The following is a 24,615-nucleotide window of genomic DNA, read 5'->3' as shown; positions in this document are numbered from 1 at the left end:
CTTTAATCAGCCTCTGTGCCACCTGTGAAGATGTGACTCTTGTAGCTGCCCCTTTTTTCTTCCTTGTAACAAGCTTACTCATTTTTATTCAGTGACCCTCTTTGAAATAATGGTGGAGATTTTTGTCTTTTGTTGCTCCTTCAAGAACATAGTTTCCAATCTACATCAAAGCAGTTATTGACTCTGGATAGAAATTTACTTTGGGTCATACCCCAGTGTGTCATGTACTCCTACAAGACAGGCAGAAATATCTAACAGCCCTAATATTTACCTGCCATACTTATAAGAACATTTTTCAGAGTTATAAAGGTGTTCTGTTCCTTAGGTGTCTTTAGGTATTTTACGGATTTGTTCAGAACATGGGTTATGTTTATAGCCTCTGTCTTTCTCAGTATCTTCTTCCTTGCCCATTGTTGAAGATGAGTCTCTGGGTTGTTTAATGTGAATGGGCCATTAACCTCCAGATGGATCTGATAATCAAGAGCAGTCATTCTGTAATTGATGTGGGGAAAAACCAACCAACCAACCAACCAACCAACCAACCAACCAACCAACCAACCAACCAAAACCCAGCTGAATCGTTGAGCTTTCCCAGTAACCTGAATTGGTCCTTATGAAAATACAGCACAGCTGAAGACTTTAGGGTAGCTTATTTGGTACGAGAATATGGTTGCCCAAGTAGGTTGAAAAGGTTGGAACCTTTTCTTGTTTGTTTGCTTGTTGGCTCTTCCAGTTATTTTAACATTTTTGGTTTGTTGTTTTTTTTTTCTCCCCGTTTGCTTTTTTGTCTTTATTTTAGAAGCTTAAGGGGTGTGTGTCATTTTTTCTGGCAGCTCGTGGACATTTTTTGGTGTATTTTCATTGATTAGGGGGTTTTGCATTGTTTGGGGGTGGAGTTTAACAGTTCTGTGTTTCTTTTGCCCTGGATGCTGTATGTGTGGCTGTTTATTTTCTTATATTTCATTGATTTTGTTGGGGTGTCAGTTTATTTAGATGGGATTTTTGTGGGTGGTGAAGAAACAGGAAGAGCTAGAGCTCTGTATGTAGATGCAGAACTATGGTGTCATTGGAATAAACTACCAAGTAGCATAACAACATGAATGGCGGGAGTTTGATGATGGATGATGCCAGCCCTACAGAAGAGTCAGGAGGCAGGACAAGAGGCAGGAGGGTTGCCCTTTACATGAAGGAACAGTTGGACTGTGTGGAGCTCTAATGTGTGAAAGTTGAGATTCAATATAAGGCAAAAGATTTTCAATGAAAAGACAGTTACGCAGCAGAACAGGTTGCCTAGAGAAGCCAGGTTGTGGAACTGCCTTTTCTGGAAAATTTGAGGATGCATCTGGCTGATGTCCTAAGTGACCTAGTCTGAATTCAGGTACTGCTTCATACAGTTTGGACTAGACAACCTCCTACTGTGAGTGAACGAGTCTGTGATATGATGCATGCATCATGTCAGAAAGGTCAGGTGCTCTTTGACATCTTTGGCATTATGTATTACTGGTGTATAAATCTGCGTATCCGTAGATACGTAAGACAACCCAGGATGATCACCATATATGTGCTCTTATGAGGTAATACTTTTAAATGAGTTGTTTCTATGTTTTCATCTAATAGTATTCCTGAATTGCATGTAATCATGTAGCATGAGAAAATGGGAGAAAAAAAATCTAACTCTGGAAAGAATTCACAAGATTGCTGTGCCATTGTGTTTAGAGTATTTTAGATCAAGCTATTTAGAAAACAGTCAGTTGCTTTCATCTTTGGTTATATTCTTCTCCCCCAAATCCTGTGAGCAGCTGCAGTTTGTTACGATGAGAAAATTCAACAAGTGGAAAGTGGTTCTCCTCTGAGCTGTCTTACAATATATTGTATGCTTTCAGCAGAAAGCCAGACATGCCTGAAGATAAAGTAAGGCATGGTATCTGTGCATGTTGGATAAATTGTTCAGAAATAACCGTGAATATGATACTGGTATCGTGCATACTTACAAGATTAGTGTCAACATGGTTTTATTTATCACGTAAGGGCAAGTAAAGCAAGTTAGACTTGCTTCAGGGGTGGTTTAGTCTGTATACCCAACTATTCAGAAGAGAAGGCTGAGGAGGGTTTTTTTTTTCCTTTGCTCCAGGCTTCCCGTTTATTTGTACTGTCTCCATTTTCTCCAGTGTGCCTTGATAAGCACAGGTAATCAGTGTCCTATTAATCTTTAGGATATGTAACACCTAAATGGAGCATTCTTCCCTTCTCCAGACCTCATATAGTTATATGTAACCTGTACCTCAGTTACACAGTGACTGAGACATACCAGAAGTAGATGATATATTTAGTCCATGTCATCTTTTTTTTTTCTGACACCATGCAATTTACGAGGCATTAAATGATAATTTTTTAATGCTTTCCTGTGAATTTTATTCCTTGCGTAGTTGCATGTTGTCTTGATTAATTGAGTACAGATATTTTGATAAGAAAATTCCATACTGTGAAAATTAAAGATTAATTTTAGTGCTGCAGAATATATATCATGTGAAATTCTATAATTACACAGCATTTGTTAAAAATTTTGGAAAAGGTACAGTTGGGGAAGGTTGACAGATCAAGAAGCATTCAGGAATTTATTGTTTTCTCTGTGCCAGGTAAAAAAAAAGAGATTGCTTCTCCTAACACTACCATAATTCTGTTTGGTGCTACTGATGACATAACAAAATTCAGCTTTCATTTCACAGTATCACAGTATGTTAGAGATTGGAAGGGACCTCAAAAGATCATCTAGTCCAATCCCCCTGCCGGAGCAGGAACACCTAGATAAGGTTACACAGGAACGTGTCCAGGGGGTTTTGAATGTCTCCAAGAAGGGATCCACAACCCTGGGCAGCCTGTTCCAGTGTTGTCACCCTCACTGAGAAGAAGTTTCTTCTCAAGTTTAAGTGGAACCTCTGTTCCATTTGTACCCTTCCCCTTGTCCTATCATGTTTGCCACTGAGAAGAGCCTGGCTCATCCTCGTGACACTCCCCCTTTATATATTTATATACACTAATAAGGTCACCCCTCATCTCCTCTTCTCCAAACTATAGAGACCCAGCTCCCTCAGTCTTTCCTCATAAGGATCTCCACTCCCTTAATCATCTAGTTGCCCTGCGCTGGACTCTCTCCAGCAGGTCCCTGTCCTTCTTAAACTGAGGGCCCAAACTGACACATCCAGATGAGGTCTCACCAGGGCGAGTAGAGGGGAAGGAGGACCTCTCTCGACCTACTAACCACCCCCCTTCTAATACACCCCAGGATCCATGGCCCCTGGCCACAAGGGCACAGTGTCGGCTCATGGTCACCCTGTCGCCCACCAGGACCCCCAGGTCCCTCTCCCCTACACTGCTCTCTAACAGGTCGTTCCCCAACTATACTGGAACCTGGGGTTGTTCCTGCCCAGATGCAGGACTCTACACTTTCCCTTGTTATATTTCATCAAGTTATTCCCCGCCCAACTCTCCAGCCTGTCCAGGTCTCGCTGGATGGCAGCACTTTGTCTAAGTAGTAACGTAGAGTAGCATGTAAAAACTGACTAATGAGATCATAGTAGTATGAAGGTCTTTTCATAGGGTTGCTTAACCTTGGAATGATTATAAAACATAGCTACTAATTTATTTTCATGTTCTTGTTAATTATAGCAGCATTTAGAAGTGCTCATCTGGTTACGAGCTTTTGAGTATTTGTCACAGAAGTTGTTTAACTAAATACTTGGCTTCAGGAAGAAAAGCAGTATTTTTTTCTTACTTTCAGTTCTGTAGTTTACACAGTATTCTTAAAAAACGTAAATTATACAGGGTAAATTAGTATCTTTAAGTAGTTTAAATATAACTAAAATACATAGATTATTAAGTAACTTTAAATATTTTTCTTTTATACTTTCAGAAAATCTTAATTATAGATTGTGTGTAAATGATGTATTTTCAAATAAAATCCGGGTTGTCCTTTTGACATAGTGCAGTTTAAGACTTGTTCAGAAGTCCAGTTATGAATTAAGACTTCTTTTGGTTTTGTGTGGAAGGGCTATACAATGGAAGGGTGGAAGCTGTGGATACCAGTGAATGTGTATGCCTTTCAAATTACAGTCAGTATTTCTAGCAAGTAATTCTTGCTTTACTGAAACCAGTTGTGTCTTTGGCACAACCTATCTGATTTAAACCGAGTATATCTGAAGAAACTTTATATAGGTAGCCCTCAGCCATGTTCTAAAATATTCCTGAATGGTTCCAGTGCTTCACTGGAAAATTTCATACAAATACCCACTTTAAGCAGTAACGCACAGTTTGAACCATTTCTACTATGGAAGAAATAGCGAGCAAGTTATGCTTATGTGAAATAGAGACACATTACAGTGGCTGTTGATCTATCAAATAGTAGAGCTGCTTAAAGAGATGTGGTGGGTTTTTTTGTGAGTTTGTTTAGATTTTTAAAAAGACCAAAGGCCACCAACAAATGAGACCATATAGTATCAACCCCAAATTTTGCCATAGGGGCAGTGTTCAAGCAACAGGAAGGCTTACCCTATTGGTTTGTAATCAAAAGCCTAAAATGAGTTGAGAGGTGAATGCAACAAACTAATGTTAAAGGGGGAGGTTTGTAGCCCACAGGTACTGTATTCATTTATTTAAGCCCAGTTTCAAAGAAATGTCTTAATCTAAGAATGAATTTGTCTCTTGAATTAAATTATTTTTATATTCTAGTGACTTCTGAAACAACCTTGACCATTCAAATAAAAGCCAGATTCGTTAGTTGTGCGTATAGGGAATAGTATAGGGAATAATGCTTTATTATGTAAAAGTCTAGTGTGGCGTATCATATGACAAAATGCTACCTGAATTGCATAACACTGCCAGTGTTGAAAATGCATCTGCCACCTATGTAGCTTCTGTGCTAGGTGAGTAATCATAACTGTTACACACTTTAGGAGAAAAAATGTACTATAATTCCTCTAAATCTGTGTTTTAATAAGCATCTTTAATAAACATACATATCATATTAGTTCAGTTTTTGTCCAGTTAATTTTTCCTTTCTCAGATATTGTAGGAGTTTGTGGTATTTCTTTGTGTGACTCAAATTTTAGGGACCTGAGTGGAAAGTCAAGTGTCATGCAGGTGACTTTGAATTTGGTTGTTTTCTGCTGTTCAGATGGTAAGGGTGTTCCTGCCTGAGTAAACAACACCACGTTAAGCTGCCAGAATTGCTTGAACTTCCATCCACTGCAACTGTATTTAAAAATGAAGTTCTATCTGCGTGTTTTTAAGGCTTTGGTTGGCATGTTCTCTGGATTTGAATGTAAACTTCTAGGGTTCGGGTGAAATGCAGATGGAATTGTTAGATATTGAAGAATAGAAAAAAAACCTGTCAACATGGGAGAGGTGAACAGTGTCATCAGAGGTCTACCTGCTATGGTGCAAGGGATGGAACATGCTGTTATTGTTAAAATGGCGTAACTGGAATAAGTCAGGTCCGGTTTTAGGATGGAAGGAAAAGTCAAATCAATGTTTATAACTAAAGTAATACTATTTTTCGGAGGCAGCTGCCTTCATCATGTAAACCATGCTGGAATGTAGTGTAAATAAAACATAGGTCAAAAGATCTAAGGTACTAAAGGTAAAGATTTGTACTGGTAAAAAGAAAATTTCTAGATAAGGCCTGCATCTGACACATTCATCACATCATCACAATACATCCTTACTGACTTCTGAAAAATTATAGAAATCCTGATCACTAAAAAAGACCAAAGGTAAAATTCTGATAATCAAGATTGAGTATGATTGTTTTCATGTTAAGACTAATTTCTTTTAAGAATGTTGTATCTAGCCAAAATAGGTCTTGTTTTGATGTAAGATTTCATGCTATAACTATCTTGGCTTCCTTTCTGAGTTGAAGCACAATGTGTTTAATATGATCCAAGCTTAAGAAACTTATTTGTTTTGACATAAAGGAATATAGAAAAAAGAGAAATACATGCATCTGTAAACGACACATATTGTTGAAGAAATAATCATAAGGTATATTTCTGTATAGACTTCAGGTGCGCAAGAAATTTCAAAGATTTAGAGCAAAGCTACGCTTGCAATCTTTTAGTAGGCAATAGGAGAGCAAGAGTAATGCTGCTCTGTTAGTTGGACATTTCCATTGTGGATCCAGGGTGACCATATGACCATCAAGCAAAGTTTCATTGACATATGTTATACTTTTCAACAACTTTTAAGAATTGCCACGCACCTTCACCTCCTCATATTTACCTTAGATTCTTATCCACTTTTTAACATTTTCTTCTTTTTTCTCTTTGTATTAAGAGCTCATAAGATTTCCTTCTCGTTTCCCAGTGCTGTCCTACTGTGCAGGCCTTTCACGTAGTGTTTATTCCTCCAGCCTGTCACTCTTTGCTCTTCTTCACTTGCTCTACTACAGAGGCTGCTAGGTAGCTTTCAGTTTTCTAGGAACTTCGACCTTCCCAGCAGGTTTTGTTACACTCTACAAACAAAGGAAGAAGTTAGAGCTGCAGCTCTTTTAAATGTCCAAGCATCTTGTAACAAAGTGTGTATTAATAATGACAGTTGGAACACAGATTTTTTTTTTATGTATTTTTTTAAACTGTGAGAAAGCAGGCTTTTCTTTAAAATTGTACATTCATTTTACTCTTCAGTCTGCTTCTGCATGACCTTGTCAGCAAGGAACAATTGCCAAGAGGCACCATTGAGAGGCCGGTAGCATCAGCTTTAGAAGTATCAGTGTTTCAGGCATTGAGGCTGTGTCTATATTAGTAAATTAAAAAATGCTTGGAAGTATTTCCAGGACTCTGCCACAGTTTTGTTCTTTGCAAACTAACACTGTTCCAGAAAATTCCCAGATGTTTATTTGACAGTTTGTGTGCAGCCCCTCTGTTTTGGAGTGCATGTGAATATTCTAGCAGAGATGTAGGATTATCTGTGTTACTTGACTGCAGCAAAGAGAAATGTACTCAGACATAGATATATATATATATATATTTAGATCAGGTAATGTATATATACTTTCTACTTGGTCTGCATGGTCTTTATTTCTTTTGCCTTGTCCTACCTTCTCCCTTCATTGCAGTCTAAGCCTCAGAGTTGTTTTTCTTCTCTTTACTTGTCCTTTTGTCCTTCCTAAAATGCATATAGATTTAAATTTCATTGGCATGCTGTCTCCCAGCTTCTGTTCCTTCCTTCAGATGACCCTGTAAACTTACTGGTAGTGGTACTGTGTGCAGTTCTCTGTCTGGAACAAACTACTTCAGGGAAGCCTCCCTCTTGTTTGCCTTTGGGTACTTTTGTAATAAAAATAGAATTAAAAAAAAAGGACTAGACTTTGAGTGATGCTTTATCTGTCCCTGTGCTGCAAGACAAAAACTTGATGAACAATTATATGTCTTTGGACTACCTTTCAGCTGACTTACTTTTTGAAAGAATCTTTCTCTTTGAACTTGTTTGGTATTTCAACCAAAACATCTATGTCAAAATACAAAAATTAAAAAGTATAAATCCTTCCTGTTTCTTTCAGAATACTTATGAAGCAGCTTATGCACATCTGGAACTAATTAGAGGCTGTGATAAAGCCAAATTCTGTGTTCTTTCCATTAGATTATGTCTAAATAACTGTAAACATTTCTGTTTGTCTTGTCAGGATGATGGTACTGGAATTGATTTCGGACATCACTTCAGTTCAAGGTTGAAGTGAAAAGGTTTCTTTGAGGCTTAGAAGAAGCAGGTGAGTACCCATCAAGAATCAGAAGTCTTATTTTGCAACTTTCATTGGTTCTGGAATTGTTGTTCTTGCTTACCAGCCCATATTTGAATAGCTGATCTCTGCATCCTCCGGTTCACTGAGATGTATGACTGCTTGCAGTATGACAAGATAGCAGAGAGTATTTAAATCATGTAGGCCTTCCCTACATGCTTGTTCAGTGCCTGCCACAAAAATAAGTGAAAACTTGTTTTTTCACCAAGGTCTATGGAACTCTGGAGTTCAGTTTCATTGTGTAGTTTCATTACATCAGCTGCATCAGGAGTATAATTAAGCTAATTTGGTCAGAAAATTCTTTTACATTTTACTTGTATACATGTGTATTCTAATAAATTAAAATTTTAAAAGGCAAGATTAAATATTAATTCATCCTTGGTTTTGGATATTCCTGGTTTCCTGAAACTGGGGTGATGCCTGTTCTGTTGATAAGCAGGAATATTCGATGATGTCAAGGACCGTGACTTCAGGTCTTGTTTCAATTGCTATGTGTGTTAAGAGTCTGAACCTGCCTGTGAAGAAGCGCTGTGAGAATACTACCACCATAGGACTTGGTATGCCTGCACTGAACACCTTCCTCTGCTCCAGACCTTCACAGCTATCTTGAGTGAATCCTGTACAACTGATACCGGGGTTTTTTTACTTTAGAGAGATCTGGGAAAGGACATAATGAAGGAGTTAGTGTAAGACGAGAGCTTAACAAGCCACTCACATCTATTTCAGATTTTTCATACGCGATATTGCAATAAATAATCTACATGTTGAGTGTTGCAATTGTTCACATTCTGCTTTTCCTACGGGGTAGAAAATTCCCTGAACATATTTGCAGAATATTTCAAATTCAAAATTCTAGGCAATATCTTAATGTATAAGTTGCAAAATTTGTTTGTCATGTGCAGTAACTGCTAAGGTATTATGAAATGCTAAGATATACCTCTATAATCCATAATACTGATATATCCATTGTCATGAAGTGATGACTCAGAAGGGCAAGAAAAGAAGTAGTTCCAAAGGAGTTACTGATGGTGAGAGTAATTAGTGCTGAAACTATGTTCATAAGAAGTTTTTCTAAAGTTTCACCCTCTGGGAGGAAACACAGACTTTTTACCTAATTCAAAGCAGTGCAAAACGAGACCATCCTGGTATGTTTTTTCATTGTGACTGTCTTTACTCGTGGAGTAATTAAAAAGGAAAATCCCTTTCTTCAGATTTAACTTCACCTTCTGCCAAGGAGTTGACTCACTGGCCTGAAGGGTACTGTGTGAAGATGGTGAAACTGTAAAAAGTAGATACAGTATCAGCTTTAGCAATGTTGTAAATAAAGGGCTATACACCTCTGTACAGGGAAACTATAGCTGTTACTGCTGTAACCTATAAATTTGTGCAAGGCTGTATGTTTGTATGTAATAATACATTTTCAAAGGAGTGTTTTTCCTTACATGGAAATGGAGAAAACAGTAAAAAAAATCAGATTCTTTGCTTTCTAGGTAGCAATGGAATTATGTATGACTGGATTTCTAGTGTATATTTATACACGTCTGAACAGTGTAACTTGTCTGTAATAGTAGGAGGTAGTTTCTTCACAGACAGAGTCAATATCTTGGAGGACTGTTTGGTTTGACAGAAACTGGTAATTGTGTACTAATTCAAATCTGGTGAGCCAGCAAGAGATGTTTATTTTAAAAGGATTTTTTTTTTCTGGAAATTTACTATGTTCTGTACCAAATAATGTCAGAAATGCAGCAATACTGACTTACACATGTATAATAGTTGGCAGTATCATTTTATTGAATTCCACTATGTCTGGAACTTAAGGCACATGGAGGAAATTGTTGTTCTGTTTCCTTCATTATTTTCTTCCATAACTTTAAGTTAAATACAATCTATAAAAACGCTTTCTGTAAAGAAAGCCAAAAATCTCTTTGGCCATTTTAGCAGTGGCCTCTATTTCTTGCAGTATGTGAAAGTGGAGAGGGAGTGGTTTTGTAGTCCATGAGGAAATAGTAGTAAATTCTGTATGCTCATTCTTCAGTATGCCATTTGAAGTTGATACTTTTTTTATGGCAGGACACAGTGTCTTTGCACTGATTGAAAACTAGGATTCAATCATAAATGTGGTGATAGCAATACATAAAAATTAAAATTCCATTCATGAGTGCATTTATAATTAACAGAGAGAAAAAAATCTGTTTGCTTTCTGTCCTGTCTTTCAATAGATCAGTTAACTACTTAGGACTAAGTCTTAGAAAACTGAGTTAGGGTTGGAAAACTGAAACCAAGACAAAAATCCATGTTGAAAAAATGCAAAAGCAGAGAAAAAATGTTCCAGTTTTGAATTAATGGCTTAAATGAACACTGTTGGGACTTTAGTGGTACAGTTATGTCTGGATTTTCTGAGTTAGTTAGGCTTTGGGAAAAAAGCTAAGGAAGTTTTCTAAATATGAATATTTTCTGTGTTAGTGAACTGAATTGTGGTATTAATTTTTTTTTAAGTCAATGAGCTTTTCTGTCCTGAGTTAGCAATTTGGGGAAGAGAAAACATTGTGTTCATTCCTGTTTCTTGCTGGAACTACAGGGCTCTAAAAAGTACGATTCATGTACACATGTTGTATATGTATGCATTTTGTATATCTAGCAAATATTCAGTCTGTATATGTTTATTTTGCACATTAGATCAGTACAAAGTACATCTAATAGTCATCTTGCAGCTGAACTGGAACTGTCTGAAGAGTTTTGTAAGGACTCATTGCTGGTGATCGTGCTGATTACTGACGTGAAACATTTGACGTACAGGTCATTCCATCAGCTGGATAAATGATTGGCAGTAACTGTCCACAAAGAAGGCTAACCCTTCCACATGTCTGGTCAGAAGGCAGATAAGTTTTAATACTGCTGTAGGTGCAGCGATGGAGCATGTACAGAAGTTGTTGGCTTTCCAAGAAGTAATTGGATAGGGATTGATGGGCTTTGTCTTCAGTCTGATTTCCACCAGGAAGAGCCTAAAACATAAACAGTACTTTATATTTTAATGGAATTGTATTAGGGACAGAGATACTGTTTATTGTAGAATTTTGAATTGCTTTCCAGGGTGATTGTAAATAGCTGTAAATTACTGATTTAGAGGAACCTGAAGGCAACTTTTGGCAAAAAGGAATTTCCATTGATAAAACCAAATTTTTGTGGCCTGGAACTATGAGATAGTAAAATTTTTTGCTGTGATTGTACGAAGTATCAAACTCTGGATTTAAACTGGCCAGCTCTTCAGTTCAGCTGAACATTAAGTATGGTCTTAATGGTCTGATTTGCTGGGAAGAGCACTAATACAATAATATGCTTTTTACAGCACGTAACAAATATGAACTTGTGTCACATATTACAAAGTTTGTGTTTTGGGAGATGTGTTCACTGCATCTAGGAGTTATGCCCCACATTTGTTGGAATTAGTCCTTAATGATACTGTGATAATGATTCAGAAATGAGTTACTGCTCAAATGCATGGGTTGGTTTGTGTTTTCTAGCACAGAAATTTTGAAGGCAAAGCTAGTTGAAGTCTTATTGTTTTTTCAGGTAATAGTGTGAAATGAGGCGAGATGGGGTGCATCTTAATAGTTTTATGATTTTTTTTCTAAGTGACATGAAGGAGGGAGGTGAGAGCTCTTAATTTTGAACTGAACTGAATACATGTTTCTAAATGTGGCCTGCTTGAGAACAGAGGACCATTACTGTAGTTGTCATGTAAAATAAAGTTGGAGTCTGAAGCTCCTTTTTAGCTGTCAGCTTTATTAAGGAGCTACTGGTGTGTTGAACTAGGCACATGCATTATATAAGCAGTGTATGGTAGTGTCTAGGGGGAATTTTCTCTCTCTTCACTGCTGCTTTATTAGGTCTCGCTCACTCATTCACTGTTGCCCTGTCTTACTCCAGCTTTCTGGCTGCAGCTCACAGCACAGTAGGTCTAATGTAGATTGACGCCTTTGCCAGAGGACTGATTGAAACTTGTGTCTCATAGTTGGTAATGCTCACTCAACCATTTTATTGAAGATAAAGTAAATAAAATAGATTGCCATATGAGAATTCTCTGAAATCAAATGGAATAATTTGACAGGTTTAAGCCCATGAAAAAGCCAATGCATTGAAACAGATGGGAATACTTTTTATGCACAATATACCAGGAAAAGGTGTCTGCTGGCTTGATGTTAAGCTGTTAATGGCTTTTACCAGAAGTATAATTGTTGAAAGTATTATCATCATTTCCAGTGGAATTTCCTTTGGTGTTTAAATTGTTACTTCTCTCAAACAGAGGAATTTTATTTTTTTTTAAGTGTAATGGATATAGAGATTTTATTTTCTTATTGCTTCCAATTCTTTAAGAGACTGATGATGGATAGTCAGTCTGTTAAAGCTTAATATAGGAAAATAATAGAGATTAACCGAGGGTGAGTTTATCATTTCAGAAAATAATTCTGTGGAATAATGCAAAATAGATTGTTACTTTTATAGGTCTTTAATAATCACTAAGTGACATAATTTTGGATATTACAAGTAAAGTTGCTGCAGTAAGCCCTGACATTTCTAAAGTTGTGTGTGGTGCAGTATACAAAAATATGAACTGTTCAAGCTGTTGTGACAAACTGTTCAGGTAACTGTGAACAAACCACAAATACTCCTCACAATATTTTATAAGGAATAGTTGTAGATAAGCAGTGCAGTAAGTCTGTGTTATTTTTAGAAATAAGCTAATACATAGTGAGTTAAGATGCAACAGATAACATATACCTCATTTTTTTTTATGTGGATAACAATGAGTATTAGTCTTTTTAGTCACACTAGGGGTTTCCTTCTTACTAGTTGGCCACTTCTTCAAGGAAACGAGACATCTCTGTTTTAGTTGAGTAAAATAAATAATGTGAAAATCACTTAGAATTATTAAAAGAAATCTAACATAAGTTAAAAATATATGTATAAAGTTTGCAGATACAGCCTTAGCTTTCCACCTTAGAAACACAGCCAATTAAATAACAAATATATTTTTTTGCTCTTTCCTTTCTGTTTAAATAAAATCTACTCTTTTATATTAGATATCAATTTTATTTTTTAAAGTTAAAAAATTTCTTAGATTGTGCTGTTGGTACTTAATGCTGGGATGCTTGTGAGATTTCACAATATTGGGCTCAAAATAAATTATGAATGAGCCAGTTGAGAATGACTTGCAAGAGTGAGTTGATAGACTGGAAAAACATAGTAAAGATGGATTTCTAGATTAACTGTTAGCTGGAATACACAGCTAGTTGTGAGGGTGTGTGCAATGGCAAGGACAGTGCTGGTCAAAAACATATTTCCAATATTATTATGAATAAATCTAAGAACTCTGAATGGTATTCTCAGATTTTCCCATGCTGGTCATAGTTTTAAGAGGGAAAATTACTCTATTGTGCTTACAATGCACTGATGCACTGGCACCAGCTGTGTTCCAGAGAGGTCTTTCCTCTGTTCTGTTGTTGCCATAATGATGACTGCATGTGTCTGGCCAAACCCTCTGTGCTCTTACAGGTGTTCCAGACTTAAAATTTCAACACTTGAAACGCAAAATTTACTGACTGTGATGCCAGCAAGATAGCTAGAGCTTCCCATCCTCCTGAGGGAAGTCTCTTCTCATGCACTCCTTGGTGCTCTTTCTGTTCAGGCAGTCAGTAAAAGTGTCATCAACAGCTTTGTCTTTCTGTGGGAGGGACTAGAGGAAGACAGAACTCTGTCACAAATCTCTGTTTTAACCCTTTTGTTTTCATCTTTCTATGAAATTACATCGTTAGAAAGTGTTGGCTTTTGGAGGAGGCAGCAAAGAACATTAGTTTAATTAGATTTTAATTACATACTTAGAATTGCCTTGGGGCTTTCTCCGTGGTAGGAGATCCAAGATGAAGAATCACTGCTCATTTCTGTGAAGTCTTTTCTTTCTTTCATGGCTTTTTCTAGTTAAATTGGAAAGCCATTAAGCATTACCACAATTTTTGGGAGAAAATACTGAGACCTGTGAGTTGCTCCAACATAGATTGATTTAGAAAGAATAAGAGCTAATTTTACCAAGAGAAACAGAAATTTCAACAGTAGTTTACTTTGAATTTCTGTAAAACTTAAGGAAACAAAATGCAGTTTCTGATATTTCTCAGAACAACCTGTTTATGCTATTTTTTTCAGCATGGTCTCTTACTTGACCATATCCGAAGTAATTTGGAAAGGCTGATTTTCATGTTAATGTTCCTTGTGTTTTCCATTAACACATTAAAAGAAATGATTTGTATTTTGGGGATATTTTTGAAGTGCCCTTATCCAGAAATCAGTCCATGATAAATGTGATGAGCTAGCTATTGAAAACTCTTTTTTTTTTTTAATAAAAACACTGGCAGTAAAGAAACACATTCAGTGCAAGTAACTGCACGTGGAAGAAATAACAGTGTGTCCGATTCCTGAAAATAAATGAGATCTTGAAAATGGAGTAGATGTTTATTTGATTGCTTTTCGAGTTACCAAAAAACTGATTTAAATGAGTTTTACATGTGTAAGTGGTGCTTGTTAACTGTCTTGTGGAGTGATTTCTTTTCTCCCCTGGAAAACACATTGAGGCATGTAGCAAAACAAGAGGTAATGATTTTTCTTTTTTTTTTTTTTTTTTTTTTTTGATGTGGGCACCGTCATCTAGGAACTGGACAAAGATCACGGTCCCGTAGGAACTGAGCTGCAGCATTTTAAATGTGGTCTCTAAAACAGCTATTTAGTGGTGATTGTCAGCGTACAAGAGATAGTTTTTTACTGATTTGATGGAGAAAACTGTGCTTAACTTCATCAGTTTTTTTTTTAATAGAAGGTGAATGTTCACAGTTTCATTTTTGAAGGAACTTTTTATGATTTTTTTTTCTTCTAGAGAAGCAAAATAGGCCGTGTTTTGGTTTGTGTGGTGGTTCTGGTCCTGCATTCAAACGTGCACGTATAGATTCAAGTACTTATATGAAGATTATAACAGATCCAGTGAAGGTTTTGCAAAAGAAAATACCAGTTGTGTAATCTTAGACTGTGAAGTTACAACTGCTTGCTGTAGTTTAAACAATATAAAGTGGCTTCTCGAGAATAAGGTGTAGGACATGGTACATCAGCATGTACAAATTAGAAATTCATGAATTTATTTCAACTTTGTTTGAAATAGAAATTTCTTCTATACTCAACTTTGGTTGAGTATAGTTTCCTAGTTAACTACAGCAAGGGGAAATGGACTGTATTTTTAATTCAGTGTTACATTTGAAGGAGATACTGAATTAAACTTTGTTTTAATCTGTTGAAATATATATAGGTACTCCTGTGCTCCTGTAATTGAACATGCAGCCTATTATCATTATTTATTATTTTGGTGAAGTTAGCTACTAAATATTTAGAATTAGATCAGATGGATAGTTTGATACAAAAGTCATGCAACCTCATGTCCTAGAAGTTTTGCAATTAATTTGAAACTAGTCGTTATTATCTGAACAGTGCATACTGTAGTCATGTTGGTGAATATTTAGCTTTCATCCTTTCAAGATGGAAACTTTCTTACATGGCCACTTGCCACTAGTTTTAACTTTGTTTTCTGTTTGCTGTAAGATGTATTTCATGATGTAATACAAATCCAGTTATCTCTCTCACTTATTAAAGCCTTAAACTAATAATACATCCAGAATTCCTGCTCAACCAGTCAAAGGCTTTTACTTTAGTTTTAGGTAGGTGTACACCTTCTGAAATTTGGTCATTAGTACTTGTTTAAAAAATAAATTAAGGATTTTGTAATCTTTGCATCACCATCATATCAAAACTAAACTGGAATTTTCAGACCAGTTTCTTTCCCCTTGTTAAGTGGACTAAAGGAATAACAGGATTATAATTTATTTTTACAAATAAGGCTGATACATTGAACAGTATTACTGAAATGAACGGAAGAATATTTAAAAAAGGTAAATATTTAAATATTTAGCTATTAGCTTAAATAAAAGGTAAATATTTAAAGTTATCTCTTATGACAGGATCATTTTGCATTGGCCTTTTTCAGCAATAGTGTCATCAGGAATGTGGAAGGTTAGCATGCCCATTTGTCTTCTTCACTGCAGAAGCATTAGGCTCATTGTTATCAGTAATCATAGAATCATAGAATAGTTAGGGTTGGAAAGGACCTTGAGATCATCAAGTTCCAACCCCCCTGCCATGGTGCGTAACTATTTAATGAATAGGTGCTGCAGTTATAGGTATCTTTGCTTTCATCAAAATTCATTATTGCCCCTACACCAGAACTTATGGTTGCTTGCTTTCTTCTTTCTCTTCTTCAATGAATCACTTTCAAAAAGGAAAATAGAAATGAATGCGGAAAGGATCCCCAGCTGATGCAGTGAAAAACCCTCAACAGTTTAAACCATGGTACTTTGTTTTGCAGGAAAGTTCATTAGGAGTGCTCATATGGTCGTTTTGCCAGCCCCTGAATAGCAGCAGGCAGCTCTGGCAGTGGGAAGGTAACAAACAGCAGGGGAAGGAGGGAGAGGGTGGGAGCATCCTTAACTGCTGCAGCTGTTTGCTAAGTGAGCATATGCTGAAGCCCTAGAGCCTCCACAGAACATCTTTTCACAGGTCAGTGCTTAAATCACATGCATAATACTCTCCTAAAGTAAGTTTGATCTGAGCATCTGTTTATTTCCTTTTCTAAGGGAAGTTGTTCTATTGTGGAAGTCCTGCAGTTATTTACTTTGTGTTATAAAAGATAATGGAAGACCAGTTGAGGTACCATTTTTCCTTAAAATTTTTCATTATGACCTTTTAGAAAAAAAAAAGTATTTGCTCTTTCTCTGTCTCGCTAAGATTTGCTGAATGCTGTACTTTTGGACTATATAAGAAATGGAGGTCTGAGGAAGTATTAATGTTACTGCAATCCTACCATTTATATTCTTTTAATTTTGCAATCCAGAAATATTTTTAGTTCGAGGTGTTTAAAATTTTTTTGATTTATTAGGCCTGAAAAGCTATATATTGGATTGATTGAGTGTATTTGATAGGTCAGTGTTTTGAAGTTACTACATTATGAAATTGAATACCCTGTCCAATACTTAAATGATACCAGAAGATAGAGCATGTGATTTAATTACCTCTGTTTCATTTTGTGAACTTGACCTCTGTTCCCAGCCTCGAGAAAAAGAAAGACAAAGTACTATGAGCAGTTGGCAGTTGATATTAAGAAGGTATCTCCCACATCTCTCTCATGACCTGTAGTAATAGCCAGTCCTCAGCACAGATGTGGGACTTCCCCAGAAAAATTCTGTCCTTTGGCTGGCAAATTCATGTGCTGTTTTACTTCTTTAGATGCCTTCTGAAAATCCTTCCTCTTTCTTTCAGCTTCTGCCCAAGAAATCTTTTCTGGGTTAGCTCTAGCTGTGCAGAAACAACTGTTTAACACAGGGATACTGGCTTCAGTAGACTAAGGATGGTTTTTGAGAGCGTCTGCTCTTCTACAAAACAGAACTGGCTATTACTCATTGTGTTCTTTAGTTATTTCAGATTGTGTGTTTGTATGTTTGTGGAAGCTGAATGAATCTATCCCAGTGCTGAGGTGTTTTCTTCACAAACTAGTGCAATTTGTTTGTTTTCAAGGAAAAGGCCAGGTTGGACAGGACTTTGAGCAACCTGGTCTAGTGGAAGGTGTCCCTGCCCATGGCAAGGGGGTTGGAGCTAAGTGATCTTTAAGGTCCCTTGCAACCCAAACCATTCTACGATTCTCCTAGGACATTCTTTAATATTTGGGACCTGAGTGTTTTGGGGCAGTGAAGGCTGATGATAGTTTGCATGAAAATTGAGGGATTTAGTCTTTATGATAATGCAGACCTTGATTCATGAGAACCCATAAGCTTATGCCTTAAGTTGTATGGGAATAGATAGCATCTTTTCTAGGAAGGCCATGTTTGCAAAAGGTATTGGAGAGAAATTTTTAGTCATTGAGGCAATTACTTTTCACAGTGTTTGCAGTCTATAGTAAAAGCCATTTTGACTGCATCTTTTGATTGCCTTTTGCAGCTGCTAAGTTTACAGGCAAAAGACAAAACTGTTCATGAAATTATAGTTGTGACTATTTTATTAAGTATTTTGGATTTGTTTATAGCTTCAAAAGCTTGTTATTGCTATATGCTGATAGATAAAATGTCCAAAGTAAAGTGTAAAGTGACAAACACTGGTAATGTCCTCAAACTGTTGAAATGGCCTGTACTCATCTTGTCATAAAAAATAAGATTCCTGTAACTATATAAGAGATTATCAGATAGTGTTTTTTTTTTTTTCTTAATTGCTTGGTGCTTTAGCATGTTTAAGATTTGCTCTATGTATTGTTCATTTCTCTTAAGCTATTGACATGGCTAGTTATTTGAACTATCCTGGCGAGTCGCTACTTCTCTGTAAGCTTAATAGTTAAGATTATAGTAAGACTGTGGGCTGAAAGAACAATTTCTCTGTATATTTGAACTGTGTAATAATATAGGAATGAAAAGTATGTTGTTTAATTATTTGGTTTTGTCACATAGTTTTATAGTTACTATTAAATATGACTTCTGTATTGCTAATGTAAGAAAAGAATTTAAAAAAAGAACACCCAAAAAAAGGTTTGATCTCATTTGACCTTTCTGACGTTCAGTCAGTTAAAAGGCTTGTAAGACGTTTAATTACCAAATGGTATGATCATTATTCATCTCCTCATTTGATATATAACGTCAAGTGAATTGCCTCCCTGGAGTGCCCTGTGTTTCACAGATCAATAGATTTAGTAAGAGCTTGAAGGAGAGCTTTATGTATTCACAGAAAAGAATGAAAAGTATATCCTTCTTGTAAAATACCTTATGTGGTTACTCAGTGAGCTTTACAAAGTTATTGTTTTATTTATATCTTAGGAATACAAAATCCGGTAATGTGAAGGCATTTATTAAAATATTTTAAACCTGTCTATTGAAAATAAAAGATACTGCTTCTATCTTACTCTACATAGTAAAGTAGCTTTAAAATTCTGTCCTGAACAGATTCGTTTAAATCTATTAAAATAATTATTATAAGAGATTTTTTGATTTGGCAAATCACAACAAAGACAGTATATAAAAGACCATCTAAATTCACTACGCGATTGCTTAAAGTATTCACATTTTGGTTTTCTGCTTTTCTAAATAAGTCTGGTTAGTTTTAACTGATACAGGTCGTTGTTTTTTGGTTTGTTTTCTCTTCGTTTGTTGTGTCAAGGATATTTATGTACATTGAGAGAAAAAGATGAAAGTTTATCCTTAGTTGGGAAATTTAACAGTTACACATTTATAAAAAGATTCTTATTTTTTATTTAATTGTATAAAGGATAATTAAATATGGGATACTTAATGTTTTCTTAGGCTTTTCTGAATTTTTTGTATTACTCTTAATGCAATATAGATGAGCCATCATACAACACCACCTATTTGAGCAGGCCTGTCTGATCTCTTATCTTTGGTGAAAGAGTTTTCCAAATGACTTGAATGAGACTTATAGGATTGTTTAGGCAGTAGTATTTGTTGCTCTTTTTTCCTGTGAGTTTTACCCTGCTTGATTTGCACTCTTGACTTACCATCTTTCTGCTTTAAATTAAGAAAACAAACCCCATGTTTCTTCCTTAACCCTTTTATTAATGAGGGTAAGCTTTTTAGCTTAAATTTGCGCCTTGCTGTTTGTGCTTGCATCAGTCAGGCATACTGCAGGATACTGCATGAGTCGGGTATACTGAGGATACTGTAGTATCAGTAGTTCAGCTAAGCAAATCTTGCTGGCTGTGGGACAGAAGCAACATTTACTTGAAAATTTGACTTTCTTATTCATCTGTCACTTACAACCCATCATCTACTCAAAGATTAATTTGAATTGTGAACAATATCTAAGCTTCCTTAATCCCTTGCTCTTGTCCTTTTTCTTGAGCTGCTGTACTGTGACAGAAAGACCGTAATTCTGAAGCTTCTTATTCCTCGGGCCTACCTAAAGTAACTCCCATCGGGAGCTGATTGATGTTTTAGCAAGGAAATTCTTACCTGGTTTTGTGAACTACCTGGAAAAATTGTCAGGAGGTTTTCACACTCTTAGATGTTCACTGTGTGGAGTTCTTGTAAATGTAGAATCTAATTTGTCTGGGCTCTTTGCACCAGCATTGTTCAAGGTCAGATGAAGTTGAGTGAAGTAGAGGAAATCTTTTTGAGATTTCCTTTCTTTGTACTCTCAGCATTTTTTACCAAATTAGCAAATCAAATAATACCAATTTCATTTATAATCAAGACAGCTGGGAAATACAACATATTTCTCTATGTACTTATTTTGTGGATGACTCCTTCTGCCACTCTTGGTCTACTCCTGCATTGAATTGTTTTGGTATTTTTTTGAGGAAAACTACTAATTTATTCATTTCTCCTCCTCTAACAATGCAAATACTGCTCAATAAGGGGTTAGAAGTTAAAAAGAAGTGCAGGAAATGTGCAGATTTTTTTCTGCTGAAGTCGAATATCCAAAGAACTTTTTGTCAAGGGAACACTTATTCATGATTAAAATAATTAACGCTGGAGTTCTGTAGAAGCCTCAGTTGTTTTGATGAGACATTCATATATGGCTTGACTTGATAAAGTTTGAGCCATCAGGATTCTATCTAGAAATATGTGCATTTAGTTTTAAGGCTGTAAGTAGGTCTTTGGCTGAACTGTAATTATGTACTTAGCATCTTTTAGGACTGTATATATCAGTAGTAATAAATTCCAACATGTTTCTAAAGTTAGTGTTCATTTGTTGGCATTTGCATTTATTCGTCTGTATGCTTATGGCATAGCAGTAAACAGTTTAATGCAATATGTACTTGAAATACAAAATACATTTGAATGAAAAATAATAGAGCTGTTTAATTGGCATAATCTCTCATTGTTTGGTAGGTGCTATAGATGTTAGGGTAAACGGTTAATTACTGACAAAGTACATAAACTCTCTTGTATACTGCTTCTGGTCATCACAATTTAAGAAGGATATGCAGGTCCTTGAATGCATCCAGAGGAGGGCAACAAAGCTGGTGAAATGGCTGGAAGGAGTGAAATGGCTGGAAATGGCTATGAGAAGTGACTGAGGGCTTTGGGGTTATCTGCTTTAGAGAAAGGAAGCATTAGAGGTGACCTAATTGTTCGCTACAGCTTCCTGAGGAGGGGAAGGGGCAATCTCTCTAGCATCCAGTGTTAGGAAGAATGGGAATGGTTTGAAGTTGTGCCAGGGGATGTTTAGACTGGATATTAGGAAGCACTTATTTACCAAGAGGGTGGTCAAACACTGGAGTGGGCTTCCTAGAGAGGTGGTCAATGCCCCAAGCCTGTTGGTGTTGAAGAGGCATTTGGACAATGTCCTTAGTACCATGCTTTAACTTTTAGTCAGTTGACTAGGTGATCATTATAGGTCTTCTCAAACTGGAATTCATCTAGTCTATTCAAGAAAACTGGCAGTAGTCACAGATCACGTTTTCATAGCATTTGTGTAAAAAGATTGGTATGAATAGGGGAAGTGAGCTCGCTCTTTTCAGACAATATTTCTGAAAGGTTCTGTAGTGAGACACAGAAGCTTACAAGGTTCCTAAACCACTGCTTTGTCCTGCCGTCCCTTAGTGGCAGGGAAGCAAAGGCAGAGACACTTACAGTCTGGGTCTGCCCTGTCCCCTTCTAGATACTAGAACTCAAAAGGACATCTAGACTTCTCCTAGGGGCAAAAGTGGTATGATTTGTAATACTGCAGTCCTCTTATGAACTAAAAGAATCAACAAGGAATACCTTAAAATGGCCAACTCTTGGAGGACATAGCATCCAGAAATCTTTGCAAAATACTTTTGCTAAGTGTATTACGTACGGTGTAATTTTGAGTTGAGAAGTAGAGTTCAGGAAACTACATTGTAAGTAGTAAGTACACCCATGTACTTACAAATTGCAGTATCATCATGATCACTCTGGAGTATTTCACATAGAATTGTATTTTATTTATTTTTATTTTTAGCTGTTTGAAGCACCAAGTAATGGCATTTGCAATGTGTGATATGCATAACTGGAGTCAAGGCCAATGAAGGTCTCTGAGTAGCAAACATGTAGAACACTATTCCTTCACATTTAAAGGAGAAAAAAAATCTTGAGAGACCTAAAATTCTTGAATAAGTTCCTACAGAAATAAAGCTCAGGACAGATGGAGTAAAATCATGAAACTTTGTATACAGAAACACAAAAAGTCCCATGTTTCGGAGAGCAGTAAGTGTGTAGTACCTATAGTACGATTGTACTTACTAGGGCTCTGCACATTTATTTGTGGCAGTGAGTGTGCCTACCTGCTGAAATGCCTCTTACTTTTTTATGGATGTCTGGATAACTGGATTAACTCAAGATTTGAGATAATTGTCTACCCTGAAGATATATCCTGATTTTGCAGAAAGCCTTAGCAGTATTTCTGAAATCTGGCATCCTTCATGCATTTCACACCAGAAATACTATTGGAGACCTAATTTGTTACTTTGTTTTTACATTTATTATGATTATCTGAATAGCTCAGGAACACTCCTTAAGAACAATGTTGTCTGTCTTGTATTATCAGTGACAGCATCAACAGGTACTGGTATAGTGTGTATCTTAACCCATAAGGGGGGTCTGCGGTACTGAGTCAGCCATAAACTACTTTTTGTGTACAGAAACCCCATAAATATCAACAGCCTTTATTATTACACTGCTTATCCAACTGTGAGAAGGCAGAAGGGTTTGTTGTATGCTGAAAACCATAGCTGCTTACTTTGGATTCTCATCTGTGGGATGTGGAACCCATTCACTGGGAAACAATTTAAGTAAGTTTTACATAATGGAAAAGTTACGGAAATACTGAGATTACAGATTTTCTGATCCATGAAAACCGGAATTGCTACCTGGAATTTCCAGTTATCTGAATTTAATGCACTAATCTTCCAAGATTCCCAGTCTGGGGCTATGCACCAATTGTCCGTTCCTATCCCATCACTTTGAGAGTGTTGGGGGGTGGGGGGGAAGTTTGCAGAATATTTTTCTGTTAAAATGCAGTGATCAGTCAGTGCTTGTAATTAGCATCTTAGAACCTGATTTATTAATATACCATTGTGAGGTACAGTGTCCCTCTCTGGTAAAGAGTTACGTCTGTCTATCTATTGTAACCATTTGGTGTTAAAACATTTTGGTTTTTTTTCTGTCCTGGAGCAAGAATTTCTGTCCCAAACTGTCAATAATTTTTACTTGGAAACACATAAAATGGTGAAGATACTGTAAATATTCAGATGTTGGAGACACCTTCTTGTAAATGCAGTATTTTTTTAATTAGAGCAGTGCAAGTAAATGTATATTAAAAAGTAAAATAATAGCACCAAATACTAAAAATGCTCTTCCAAAAGTATAACCTTTTAATTGGATTTTAATATATGATAGCTGTGTTAGGGTCTGGTTTCTCTGCTCATCTTTAAATTAGCTGGTTTCACTATAAAGGCAAAGTTTTTTCCTGCTTTTTTTCTGATTCTGTGCTTAATACTCAATATTAGAAGTATTCCAAGGGCACTCTGGTGTCACTCAACAGCAGTCACTCTCCTCTTTATAGCAGTATGGGATTCTTGCAGAGTATGTCTACATCTGTGAGACTGGAGGTACAGTCATAAACATTGACCATTCATTCAAACAAACAGATAAAATTTATGGTGCTAGGCGACCATGCTGAATTATCAGATGTGGTTTCCCAGCTGTCTTGATCTTTTTATGTTAGTTGTGATCCCAAAGAATTAGGGAAAAAATAGCAGTGAGGGGACAATGTACATGGGAATTAATAATTTTAATGTAATTATTAAAAGATTCATATGTGTATATAGAAGAGAAAAAGGAACAATTATTAGCCCTCTAATAGAAAATACGTTGTTCAGGATGTAAACACAGTACAAGAGAGGTTCAGGATCCAAGAAAGGCAGGATGGAACTTGTTAATGATGTCAGAATGGCAGGGGGGCACAAGGCCATAGGGGCTTTGGCAAATAAGTGTGTAATACTTCTAAAATTTGTGAATTGAATCAGGAAGCCATCTTGTAATGTTCTGTGAAGACCATGAGTTAAAATAAATGCTTTGTGTCTTGTGACATTGTTAGTGATGTTGATGGTTGGACTTCCTTCATTCTCTTCCATTTTATTGGTTTAGGATGATTCCCTGTTGGAACAAAGCCAGCCATGGCTAGGAAAGCAAGATGTACAAAGATATTATAAATATGACACTTAAAAGTTTACAGTAATTAAAGTGTAAGATTTGTAGAGTAGGTTGAGGTGATGTCACAAAGGATTAATATTCTTCTGTGGTTTTATTACCTCTACTTCATATTTATAACATCCGTAATAATATAATACAGTTAGAACAAGTACAAGGCAAGTATGAATTAGTGGGTTGTAGTACCGCTGAGGAGCTTCTTAGGAGGTCATAGAGCATGAAAGCAAAGCTTGCCTACTTTACGTAGTCAGTAGAACATCGAGGTAGAAATGTAGTCCAGTAATTCAGCTTTTGTGTTTTATTTCATTTATTTTTGAACACATGTACTAATGTCCTGGAATTCATGTCTGCCTCAGGTAGATGTTTCATATTTATTTCTAGGTTTCTGCTTCAGCATCTTCCTTTTTTCTTCCCTGTTACTTTCTTTTGATTTTGTCTCTGAAGACCTCCATTTTAAGTCCCCAAGATGGTACCAACAAAAGTGGAAGGAAGGTTTTCCCTCTTGCA

The 24,615-nt window shown here is 36.3% G+C and overlaps 1 protein-coding gene across 5 annotated transcripts in view; it reads left to right on the top strand.

Moving 5' to 3' along the window:
* The window catches only part of FOXP2 (forkhead box P2), a 416,691-nt gene that overhangs the window by 118,262 nt on the left and 273,814 nt on the right, over window positions 1-24,615 (top strand). For 4 of the 5 annotated variants that reach the window (XM_061373083.1, XM_061373082.1, XM_061373076.1 and 1 more), the window contains exon 3: window positions 7,676-7,759. The gene's annotated coding sequence lies outside the window, so the exon portion shown is untranslated. Of the gene's footprint in view, window positions 1-7,675; window positions 7,760-16,223; window positions 16,321-24,615 lie in introns of those variants that run through there. The other variant, XM_061373081.1, reaches the window with a different exon arrangement.

Source organism: Neopsephotus bourkii, unplaced genomic scaffold (genome assembly GCF_033783945.1).
Source record: "Neopsephotus bourkii isolate Nb327-2 ecotype Australia unplaced genomic scaffold, CSIRO-AGI_Nbou_v1 NB_1624, whole genome shotgun sequence".
NCBI classification, from domain to species: domain Eukaryota; kingdom Metazoa; phylum Chordata; class Aves; order Psittaciformes; family Psittacidae; genus Neopsephotus; species Neopsephotus bourkii.
This window is presented reverse-complemented; position numbering and strand designations above follow the sequence as displayed.